The following is an 11,041-nucleotide window of genomic DNA, read 5'->3' on the forward strand; positions in this document are numbered from 1 at the left end:
TGCCATAAGCAATCATTGCACTCCGTACAGATGTTAAAATCACAATGGAATGCTACAATGACTCAAGTCAGAGAGGCTGATACAACAGCATCCACCTCTAGCCCCAGCTACACAGAGGAGATGGAAGAATCCCATGAATATAGGGGAGGAGTCAAGTGTGGAAAACTGAACAAAACCCCAGTCCCAGAGATATAAAGTGGAAACTATTTTTCTCGGTTTTTTCCTAGTAATGACTAGAGACGTTGAATTAAATTTTTTTAAAAAATCAATTTTAAAATGTTAGTATTACACAAAACTAAGGAAATGTCCTATGTCTGTCCATTAGGTGATCAGTGTGTTGAACTATTACTCATTATTAAAAGAGGAATGAACTCTTGATATGTCCTACAATACTAAACACAAGCCTTAAGAATATTATGTTAAAGGGAAAAAGTGTGTCACAAAGCCATGTATTTTTCATCATCCTATTTATATAAAATCTTCAAGATAAACTAACTCAAGGAGACACACAGCTTGTCAACGGGTGCCTCAGGATATGAGCTAAGTGGCCTATGACTGCTAGTAGATATGAATGAAATAGGAATGAAAGCATACTAAAGTAGGGCTGGCCATGATCAAGGGGTGCTGGTGAGCCAGCTCTGAGAGTGAGAGTATGGGGGAGCCAGCCCTGCCACGCACAACTTATCTGCTGTGAAATAGCATGTTTGCAGGGGTAATGCTGCACCACTGCCACCATCACCTCCTCCAGCAGTTGGGAGACCTGGCTCCAGTACCATGAGAACAAGTGAGCTGGCTCTCTCCTTTTCTGGCTGCAGCACTTGAGAGAGTGAGCCCTGCTCCTCACTTGAGCAGCACAGACCTAGTAGAGAAGGACAGGTGAGCCAGCCCTGAAGATAGCAGCACAGGAGAACTGGCCCTGCTGCTTGTCTTCCATAAAGTGGCTGTGTGTGTGTGATTGATGCCTTTGCTCCTTGCCCCTTACCATATGCAGTAGTCAGGAGGGCTGGCCCTGCCCCCCTCATGGACTGTAGCACTTGGGAGAGCAGGACCTACACCTCATCTGGGCATCACAGTGCAGCTGGCCCTGATGGCAATGACATTGGGTGACCTAGCAGGAGCAGTGCTGGAGAGCTCATCCTCGTCCTACAGATAAAGAAGAGTCAGCTAGCTGACCAGCTCGGCTGTCAGCCAGGCCTAGATCCAGGACTCTGAGTGGGCCCATCCCCAAATGTATAGCATCTTCGAATAATTAGGACTTGTGAAAGGGCCAGTCCTGCTGCTCCAAAACTGCAGGATCTCCATAACATAGGGCAACAACAGGATAACTGGGAAGTGTCCTGATTGCAGTATTGATGGTGTCACAGAAGCGAGACCTCAAACCAGACAAGTAACTCATGGCAAGGAACACTAGCAAGTTAAGATGTGTGGACAGCGGGATATACTGTAAGATACACTGTGACACACCACTGCTTCCACGATGAGATGGTTTCTATGATTTAGGTGTGTGTGTGTGTGTGTGTGTGTGTGTGTGTGTGTGTGTGTGTGTGTTATTTAGGAGGGAGCTTGCAGGGGTGAAGGGCAGATTTGAGGGGACAGGGAGATGTGTGGAACTGAGATGAGTGCTGTAAAACTCACAGAGAATCAATGGAAAGATGAAAATAGGGAAAAATGTGCTAAATTTAGGCTGCAGTAACAGTGAAGCAATTAGAATATGAACTAAATTGTATGCTTTAAGCTAGTGAACTGAGTAGTATGTAAATTGCATGTAAATAACACCATTTCAGAAGAAAAGTAAATAAAATACAGACTGAAATATTTCCTCCTGCCATGCTAAATGCTTTTTTTTTCATGGTAGAGAGCAGAAGGTTTTGCTGCAAGCAGTGAAATGGGATTTTTTTTTTACCAGGGAAAGGGGATACTTCTGCAGCAGAACCTTACTGCAGATAAATCAAGAGAGAAGCCAGGTTTAAACTAATTGTTCTAGTACCTAATTATTTGAGCTAATAGGGTGGCCAAATAAAAACATGGTCAACCCAACTAAATACTTCAGTTGCATCATTAGGTTGTTTACAGATCTCTCAGATGTTTTTTAATACCAACACTTTTCATTATATACTGCCTTGGCAGTGTCTCGGGGATTTTAATAGATTCTGTTTCTATGATCATTTGTCTCTAGGAATTTAAATATTTTCCTTTCCTTAATGACACATCTTTCATTAAAAAAATTTACTGTTTAGTCTCCAAGTGCTTTGTGGTTTCCACGGCTTCTCGTATTGTTATTTTCTAGACTCACTGCACTGTACTCTGATAGGACACCAGGATACATTGCAATCTTTTGTATATGTTAAGATTTGATTTGTATCCTATTATATGATCAGTTTGGGAGAAGGTTCCATGTGCTACTAAGAAAAATACATGCATATTTTCTACCTGGCATATGGAATTCTCAAATATATGTTAATTGCACATTAAAATGTTTTTCTCTGAAGTTTCTTTACTTGTTTTTAGTTTGGAAACCTATGTAGGTATGGAGTGGAATGTTGAAGTCACCCACTATTATTGTGTCAGAACATATATGGCCTTTGTTCTCTTTTAGTTTTTTATTTTTTCTTTTTTTTGATGAAAATAGGGGCTCATTCAATGCATGAATGTTTACAGTTGTTACATGTTCTTGATTTATTGTTCCTTTTGATAATGGGTAGTATCCCATTTTATCTCTTCTAATTTGTTTTTGGTTTTGTTTTTTTTGGTTTATTTTGTCTGCTATAAAGCTAGCAACATTTGCTTGTTTGCATTTTTCATTTCCTTGATTGGTTGTTTTCTACCTTTGGATACTAAGCCTTTGGATATCTTTATTGATAGTGTGTTTCTTGAAGACAACATTTAGTTGTTGATCCTTGGTGTTTAATCTGGTCTGTCTCTTTTTAGTGGCAGTTTGAAGCCTTTTACATCTAAGATTACTACAGGAAGTAGTTCAAGTTCACTGTTTGCTGGGACGTACTATGTCATGCTCTGTCTTGCGGGACTGTTTGTATGTCTTTCCCTTCTACAGTACGGAGGGTTTCCGAGTTGCTGTTTTGGAAATGGTTGTTCCTGTTCCCACACTAGTTTGTGTAGCGGTTGTTTTCATATAGTGGATGCTTCCATATACCCACATGAACAAGGCTGTCCTTCTCCTTCCTGCAGAGTACTTCATTAAGAATCTTTTGCTTAGAATTAACAATCCATTAAGAATCTTAGCTTAGATGTCATGAACATAGACATCTCATCTAGACAATGAGTAGGCTCTTTTAGTATAACTGTCACCAAATAATACAAAAATATTAAATATTATAAAATGACTCTACATCAAGGGGATGTATTTACAGCAAATGCTAGGAGTTGCCTACATGAAAGTCAAATAAATTTAGATCTTATACATCTTGTTCTTGTTAAACGGGAAAAGTTAGGCCTGTGGCTATTTTAAATATTTATTTTTATTTTATATATCTGTGCTCACATAAATGTAGGTGTTCTATTCATGTGCCTAGAGCTTATGGAGGCCATACAAATGCTTCAGATACTACCCTGAAATCTGAGTTAGAGATGTTTGTGAACTGCCATGTCCCTACTAGGAACCAAACTTGGTTCCAGCAAGTGTTATTAACCACAGAGCCTCTCTCCTACCCAAGTTATTTAGTTCTTAGATTTTTTTTTTCTCTTTCTTTGCTGTAGTGAGGTAAACTGCCATCTGAGAGGCATGAACAGAGAAATACTACACCAAAGAAGTGTGGTGACAGAGCGGGAAGACCAACAGGGAAGCCCAGGTAGGGGCGAGACAAAAGATGTGAGCCCAGACTCAGGAGTGAAGTAGATCTGTGGCCAGACAGGACTCTCAGTGGATGAAGAGGGTACTAATCAACCACAAAGCCTTGAACCCAAAATTATTCCTCTCTACAAGATTTGCAAGGATAAAGATAGAGCAGAGATTGATGCGATGGCTAAAAAATGACTGGCCCAACTTGAGACCCATTCCATGGGAGACAGCCAACCCCTGACACTGTTGATGATACTCTACTATGCTTGCTGACAGGAGCCTAGCATAACTGTCCTCTGAAAGGCTCCATCCAGCAGCAAATGGAAGCAAATGCAGAGACCCACAGACAAACAATAGGAGAAACTCAAGGAGTTATGTGGAAAAGTAGTGGGAGGGGAGAGATTGAGGGAGCCAGAGGGGTCAGAAAAAAACACAATAAGACCTACAGAGTCAACTCATCTGGGCTCATTAGGGCTTACAGAGACTGAACCACCCACCAAAGAGCATGAAGGGGCTAGGCCTAGGCCCCTACACATATGTAGCAGATGTGAAGCTTGGTCTTCATGTGGGTCCCCTAACAATTGGTGCAGGGGCTGTCTCTGACTCTGTGCATGCATTTGGATCCCTTTCTTCTAGGTGGGCTACCTTGTCTGGCCTCAGTTGGAGAAGATTTGCATAGTCCTGCTGCAACTCAATGTGCCAGGATGGGTTGGCACCCATGAGGAGCCTCCCGTCTCTGAGGAGAAAAGGAAGAGCAGATGGAGGGAGAAGAGGTATGAAAGTGGAACTGGGAGGAGAGGTGGGGCTGTGATGGGATGAAAAATGAATGAATGAATGAATGAATGAATGAATGAAAAATAAACAAATAGATAATAAATAGAAAAAAAAGAAATGGGAGTTCCACCTGAAAAACATACAGCAAATGCAGACTGGAGAGAGATGCAGAGAAAGAAAGACATGTCTGTTTGCTTGATTTGATTTTGGTTGTTTGAGGCAAGGTCTCATTTTGTAAGCTAGGCTGGCCTAGAACTCATTATATAGACCAGGCTAGGCTGGAACTCACAGAGATCTGCCTGCCTTTGACTTCAAAGTGCCGGTATTACAAGCATACACCACCATACCTGCCCTGATTTTTTTTTCAAAATATGAGTTTTTCTTAGGGTTGTTTTAGGTACACAGCAAAACAAAGTAGAAAGTAGATATGTTTTCATATACTCCATATATACACGTAGATAACCTTCTTCTCTGTGAACATCCGACACCCAGGTAAGATGTTTGTTATGATGCATACACCTGTGCTGCACCCCTTAATGTTCCCCAGTGTCCAAGGTTTACACGTGCTATTGCTTATGTTGTACATCTGGGCATGTCCATGTCATAAAACATTATTACAGTGTTTAATCAAGTATTTTCACTGTCACCAACTCCACTGTACCCTCTCTACTCATCCCCTCCAGCCACCAGCCTCTGGAAATCGCTGATATTTTTAGTCAGATTTGGTTTTCCTAGAATAGCACATAGGTGGAATCATACTGTGTGTAGAATTTCCATTTGGGCTTCCTTACTTAAGAGTGCACTAAAAAATTAAGTTCCAGTTGTTTCATGCCATGACTTTATAGCTCATTCAGTTTTTGCTAGTGGATTAAGTTCTCCCTGCCTGACTATACTTATAGAAAGGTGTTGTAATAAATAGTATCAAACTAGCATGAGGTTTCCACCCATTTTAGAACATTTATGTTCCTGGATGGAAGACACACATGCATACACACACAGCCTTTGTATTTTTAAATATGCCTTAGGCAGCACAATAGCTAGGTAACTGCCTACCCTCCATGCTGTTAGAATCCACTTTCCTGCTGATATCTCCGAGTTACTACTTACTAATTTCTATGTTCTGTCTGGCTGCTCTTAATTCCACTTGGCCAGGCAACATGGCCATGTTTTTATGGCTCAGCTATCTCATTGTGACTCTTCTTCACTCTCCTGCATGTTTTTCGTATTCCATGATGGCTCCTTTCTGCTCTTACTTCCCTCTTCTTTCTCTAAGCCCACCAAAACTCAACCTCACCTATTTCTCTTCTCCCTAGCTACTGGCTGTTGGCCTCTTTATTAACCAATCACAATCAACCTGAGGGCAGAGTCACTCAGTATCTTACATTTACTCTCTCACTTCTTTGGGGGCCCCAAATTAGCATTAGAATACAAGCTGCATTAGACCAACCCAGTACAGAGGGGTTCTTTGGTTTGGAAAGAGCCACAAGTGTCTGCTTCATCTACTTGTTGAATAATCTTGTTCTGTTAATAAGAATTGAATGTTGAATTCTTAAGAAGACAATTGCAGGAGAGATGGAGAACTGGCTTGGTGATTAAGAGCAGATACTGGTCCTCCAAGGGACAAGTGTTCAACTCCCAACACCCAAAACAGGCAGCTTACAATTGCCTGTGTCTCCGGGTTCAGGGATATCTGACTCCTCTGTCCTCTTCAGGTACCTACAAATGCATACACAGACAAATACTTAACTAAAAATACTTTTAAATTTTTAAATATTTTTTAAAAAGACATTAACAGAGGCTGAAAAATTTATCATTAGTTAGCAGAACTTGTTGCTTTTGTAGAGGTCCTGGGTTCAGTTCTAAACACCCACATGGTAGCTAATAATAATTGTCTGCTTTCTAGTTCTACAGTATCTGATTGCCCTTTGCTGGCTCCACAGACAATGTGTGCATATGGTGCATGGACATACATGTACACAAAACACCTATGTACATATAAGTAAGTAAGTCTTTAATTATTTTTAAAAATGAAAATATTTTTTAAAAAGGCAATAACCTTAAAATTTCAACATATCCATTGAAGGTAGCATCAAAGATAATTGTGGTAACTTGACAAGGCTAAGATAAGAAATGGATCAGAATTGATTGTAGAACCCAAAGGAATAAGTCAAGACAAGGGGTGGAGACAATGAGTGAGTACCCTTCGTTCCAGAAATGTAGTTACAAATAAACAGAGGAAAGAATGGAAATACTAAACTGACCTCTGTAATAGAAGGAATTTTTGTCTTTTGTCGTTTTTCAATAAGTCATACCTTTGTAGCCTATAGTTCTTATTTACAACATTAGAGATATAATTGAAAATTAAAATGTATATACTTATAGTATACAACATCATATTTTAATATGCATATAGGATGATTACCACCATTGTGCTGGCTAGCGTTTGCCAATTGATTCAGCAAGGAGTGAGGAATCCTCAACTGAGAAAATGCTACCATCAGACTTGCCTTTAGGCAGGTAGGTCTGTGGGACACTTTCTTGGTTAATGATTTATATGGGAGGATCCAGTCAGCTTTGGGTGAAACCACTACTGGCCCTGAGTTGGATAAGAAAGCAGGCTGAGCAAGCCAAGAGGAAATATCCATTAAAGTAGAACCCCTCCGTGGTCTCTACATCAGCTCCTGGCTTGAGTTTTTGCCTTGACTTCCTTTAATAATGGACTACAATTGTAAGCTAAAATAAACATTTTCCTTCCCAAATTGGTTTCAGTCATGATGTTTTAAAAATGCAATAGAAACCTAGAGTCAAGCTAACTAATACACACTGCTCTTTCTGTCACTCTTCTGTGATAAGAGCATTGTTGTAAAGATGTATATTGTCTGTTTAATTGTGGGGTACAGAGAATGTGCATGTGAGTGCAGTGCCCACAGAGACCAACAGAGGGCATCTGATTCCCTGGAACTGAACCGAAGAGTTTACAGGTTCACAGAAAGTGAGTGCTATGGATCTAACTTGGATCTTTTGCAACAATTGTACACACTTAACAGCTGAGTCATCTCTCTAGCCCCCTGTGATCAGATATCATCTGTCCAGCAAATTTCAACAATATAAAACAATATAATAATATTAACTGTAATCATAAACTGTAGACTATGCCTCAGACCTTACTCACTCTCAATAACTGAAACGCTGACACTCTGTACCTCTGTGCCTGCACCACCCCCTACACACACACACTTGAGATCATGTGCTATGCTTTCTCCTGTGCCTGTCTTATTTATTTGACACAGTATCTTCTAGATAAATTGAGATTCATATTCCAGATTTATGCTTTACTCATAACCTCATAAATATGTATGTGTGTGTATGCATGCATGTTTGTTTCTGTATGTGTTTGTGTGTGTGTGTGATGTTTGTGTGTCTATGCATCTGTGTCTATATGTGTGTGTATGTGTTTACATATCATGTATGTGTGTATCATGTGTGTCTGTATGTGTGTGTGCCTCTGTGTGTGTTTATGTGTCTGTGGTGTGTGCGTGTATGTGTGTATGTGTGTTTTATATGTCTGTCTGTGCATGTGTCCTATATTCATCTTTTGGTATGTATTTAGGTTGACTTCATATCTTGGCTATTGTACGTAATACTGCATAGACACTTCTCTAATACAGCAGTTTGGTTTCCTGCAGATTATACCATCAGTAGAATTGTTGAATCATATTGTGTTTCTGTTTTCATGTTTCCGAGAAACCTATATACTGTCTTCTATAACACTGGGCTAACTTCTATTCCTGCCAACAGTACTCAAGGATCTTCTTTGCTCCGTGCCCTTGCCAACATCTGCCTTTTATATTTGTGATAATTCTAGTGGGTGTGGGTATTTAACTTCATGGCAGTTTAATTTGTGCTTCCCTGAGGGTCATGATACTGAAATTTGTTTCAAACACCTGTTACCCATGTGGATCCTTTTTGTTATTGCTGTGCTTTGTTTTGTTTTATTTTGTTTTGTTTTTTGACAAGTATCTCTTGGGTCCTTTATCCAGTTTTTATTTATTTGCTTGAGATTCATCAATTGAGTTGTTTGAGTTCATAAAATAACTGTTAATGGAGGCTTTCAATATGATTAAATGCTGGGAGGAAGATGGTAAGGTCTATAGAAAGTGAGAGAGGAGGGTTTAGAACAAGATGCCTGGTCAGCCTCACAGAGGGAGGACTCCACCAACGTCATGGGAGGAATGAGAAAGTCAGAGGTTTGCTTTCTTACAAGCTTGTCCATTTCATATCAAGAAGTTGAACATATTTTGGTCTAATGGCTTCACTTTCTTGTGAAATAGAAAGAAAATAATCGCCTGAGTTGAAAGGGAGAAGTGAGCTGTCAGTTCAAGTTGAATGCTGAGGAAATGGACTGTTGAAAAGAACTGGAAGCTGAGTATGAGCTGCCATGTTGAGAAGGGAAACCACTGTTATATCGTCATACATACCTGCAATGAAATAGCCTTAGTGCTGAATTTGATGTATCATAACAACACAAAATTAGCAAGTTCCATCTGTAATAATAATATTAATAATAATCTCTCCTTCAAAGAGGACCACTCCAGAATGAGAAGCAACTAATAGCCACACACAACTGGCTATAAATGCATAGGATGAAGTTAAATTTACTAATATCAATCATTCTGTTATTGGGCATGAGAGACAGCTCATCAGAGTGTCTTCCACCAAGCCATATGATCTGGGTTGAATCCTGTGGGACCTACATGATGGAAGAAAAAAATGGTTCCTATAAATTGTCCTCAGACCTGCACATGCATGTTTCAGTATGCATGAATGCACATACATGAACACATACACACTAACAATGATGATGATGATAAATTTAATGTGTAAAAATGCAATACTGCCATTTAACATGGTCAGATACAAGAAGCATTTATTTGTATATAGTCCAAACAGTTTTAAATATTTTTTGAAAAATAAAATCATTTCCGTTACATTGACATTTTTAATGCATTACACTTACACAAATACTAACACTGGTTTTCTGTGAGCAGATACACCCTGAAATTGGTGCCACTGTCCCATAGGCTAACAGCCTAGAAGGAACAAAGAGGGGAGAAGCAGAAAGCCCATGGAAAGAATATGGTTTTTACAAGCAAGTGCATCTATGGCCACTCCATCACTCATGGAGAACAGACTCCAGCTTTGTTTTCTTTTTCTGTAGACTCATTACATCCACTCTCTGGGGTACTTCCCAGCATTATGCCTTAGACTAGAGTTATATGCTTGGCTCTCCTGTTCTGAAACTTCCAATTTCTTAGACTAAGTAAGTACTGAGTTCTCTGACTCTGCAGCCTACAGGTGGCCACTGTGAGACTACTTATCCTCTGTAATCTGATCTAGTAGATGCCCTTTCAGTCATAGATCATAAGTATTCATTTTACTGTTTTGTCCTTTGCAGAAAGTTGACCAGTATTCGCTTATAAAACCTTCTCAAAAAGATGCTCTGTCAAGTAATTGCTAAAGAACAAGTAGATTTTACTGGGTGAAGGTTCAGGAGTAGAGAGGAAATAAGGAGAGGAAATCAGTTTATACAATCAGGTAAGAAATGCCATAATCCATCTGAGAACGTTGTTTCTTCTGGCCAGAGCATAGGAGCCAGGAATCAGAAAGACTTGTACCCAAGATAAGAATGTTCATCACCTCCTGAAGACTATAAAGATTTACTTGTGGAGGCTATGGAATGACATAATGGATTCATGTTACATAACAACAACCCTAGTTATATAGAAGGACATTTGAGGAATACTTGAAGCATGGAGATTGTGATCCAGTCAGAAACTAACAATTCTGATTGAGAAAGATGCAGTAGAAAAAGAACTGAAACCCAGGAACATTAAGTGGGGCAAATGTTACAGAGTTGGTGATGATGGGAACCCAAGCCAATGACAGCACCATATTCTAACCATGAATCAGGTGTCAGTATGACTTCTTGGTAATCTACAATGGGAAAATTATGTCTGAGCAAAAAACAATGAGTTCAGATTTTTCCAGACTGGGTTAAGGTTATCCACATGGGATATCTTTGCTGTATCATCAAGAAGTAAATTCTGTCACTCGGGAGATAAATATAAGCTGCAAATGCATATTAGGAATCATTAGAATATATTGAACATGGTTGAGGGCATGCATAGCCCCTGGGAAGGTGTACAAAGAAGAATTACTAGGGAAAGGCAGAGGAACCTTATAAATACTGGTACACTTAGTTGCTACACCGACTAAGAGATGATGACTCTCCCTCTCAGGGGACCAGAGAATCTTGAGATTAAGATAATATTTACCCTGTTTGTAACCGACTGAGTTCACACTAGTTGTTCAGTGCAGGCTGCTTGGCTTGAAATCATGCCACCAACAAAATCATACTCTGGCAATTCTTTGTGTGTGTGTGTGTGTGTGTGTGTGTGTGTGTGTGTGTGT

Source organism: Mus caroli, chromosome 8, assembly GCF_900094665.2.
Source record: "Mus caroli chromosome 8, CAROLI_EIJ_v1.1, whole genome shotgun sequence".
Taxonomy (NCBI): domain Eukaryota; kingdom Metazoa; phylum Chordata; class Mammalia; order Rodentia; family Muridae; genus Mus; species Mus caroli.